Source organism: Micropterus dolomieu, linkage group LG21 (genome assembly GCF_021292245.1).
Source record: "Micropterus dolomieu isolate WLL.071019.BEF.003 ecotype Adirondacks linkage group LG21, ASM2129224v1, whole genome shotgun sequence".
Taxonomy (NCBI): domain Eukaryota; kingdom Metazoa; phylum Chordata; class Actinopteri; order Centrarchiformes; family Centrarchidae; genus Micropterus; species Micropterus dolomieu.
The window spans coordinates 30,259,399-30,261,383 of NC_060170.1; the positions used below are offsets into that span (position 1 = coordinate 30,259,399).

The 1,985-nt window shown below is 39.9% G+C and overlaps 1 long non-coding RNA gene across 1 annotated transcript; it reads left to right on the plus strand.

The window, feature by feature from the left end:
• On the plus strand, positions 1-1,682 carry LOC123961026. Its single transcript, XR_006822645.1, has 3 exons — positions 1-71; positions 903-930; positions 1,464-1,682. It is a non-coding gene; the product is annotated as an uncharacterized LOC123961026 (long non-coding RNA).
• Positions 1,683-1,985: the final 303 nt, after the last annotated feature.

The following is a 1,985-nucleotide window of genomic DNA, read 5'->3' on the forward strand; positions in this document are numbered from 1 at the left end:
AGCACATCACATGAGAATGACTGGCTTATCTGCGTACACGCTTCAGCTCACCCTGCTGCTCATCATGTCAGGTTATATTATATTATTGTTTTCACTGTTGAGCTTAGATGTAGACTGTTGGGTATAAGTAGGTTGTCGCCATCTCAGGTTAAACCATAGGTGGTTTCTGTAGTCAGCAATTTTCCGGGCTATTTTTCCTTCTTTTTTTTTTCTGACGAACTGATCAATGGAAACTTGGTCGGCTAACGGTTTAGCCAACTTTTTAGGGGCAGCCTTAATTATTTTCACGTATATCTAAGAAAAAATAGGCTATGATTTGTTGACACTAGGAAGTAGATAGGAAGAAATGTTGTGGATCACATTCTTGTTGTAACATTGATTTGGAGTTACTTTAACTTCTTTTAGAATCATTGCACCTCTCATTGAACATTTTAATTGTTTGGCATCATAAGATTAATACAGCTAAATGTCCAATTCTTACCATATTTGATTGGAAATGTGTTTGTATATTTTATTCCTTAAAATTGTCTGTTAGAGGTTTGTGATTTACTACATACTTGTTTTACTATTTCTAGATTTGCTGGTATATTAGTCATTGAAATATAGACAAATCTAATAAATTAATGGTTAATCCCGGAGTTGAGTAGGTAACATGGTTTGGTTAAAGTAAATAGCTATTTGCAGTTTGAGTTAGGGTTGGGCCGATATATGATGCCATCGTCCATTGGCGATGGCTGACAGATGGTCGATGGTTGAGCAGACACCGTGATTGTAAAGCACAGCAAAAAAAAAAAATCTACATTTTTCACATAATACCTCCATGTGAAAGTAGGTTTTAATCACCAGGAAAATTATTATTATAAATTATCATTTTAAATATGCTTTGCACCTTCTCCCCACAGTCAGACACACAAGAGGCCTACCCCTCAGGTAAACACACCGGCTTGCCCCACCTCTCTCTGTCTCCATCTACTCCACTTTCTCCATCTGCAGTACGTTTTATAAAGTCGCCTAAAAGACACAGAACTCGTCTTTTTTACATATTTTTCCACCCATGATCCGCCAACAACCGGCAATATTCCAATACCACCTAGAACCACCAGGGGCGTAATTTTTACCTCCTGTTGCATCAGCAACCGCAAAGATGTAATTTCTTGAAGCAATAAAGTTGTTCATTTTCATCAACAAAATAACTATTTAAAATTAAGGTTATGGGCTTTATTTACTAATTTTGCTTTATTTCATTACAGATCGAAAACGTCAAATATTCATCAATAAACTATAGGCTACAACAATCACTAAAATAATTAACACATTTAAATGCTTTAATTATTGTAGAAGGAGATCATTGAGTGAAAGAAAATTTGGATAATAACTTGTTTTAGCTACTGGGAATATAGAAATGGAACACTCATCCTGTCTGCTATGCTTCAACTCCTGTCTCCGGCCCTTCATCATGTCAGCCCTGCTCCTCAACCATGGACTCCCGCCTGGTTCAACAAATTCCTGGCCTGCTCGTCTCAGCTTCCATGGAATCTCTGCTCTGCTCAGCTACGGTTTTTCCCCTGCTCTACACATCCAGCCACCAACCCCGTTCTCCACGCAGAGTCTTCCACTCTGCCCTGCTCTTTCCCGGCTCAATATCCCATCCCTTCAACCCTGCAATAAATATTCATATTTTATCTCCAGTGTCCTCGCCTCTCTGTCTTGCACTTGGGTTCACTAGTCTAGCCGTAACACACACACACGGCCCACTGTTGGATAGGTAAGGAAGTGCGCACACACACGCGCACACACATACACACACACATAATGACTTACACACTCACGTTATCTCTCCCCCATCCGATTCTCCCTCACTCATGGCCTTGAGCCTTGCCAGAACTTCTTTGGCATTCATCCTTCTTTTGCTCCAGTTCATGTTTCCAAATCTAGCTAGCTCTAGCTCGTGATATGGCAGCCTCCTTATAAAAAGACGCCTGAGC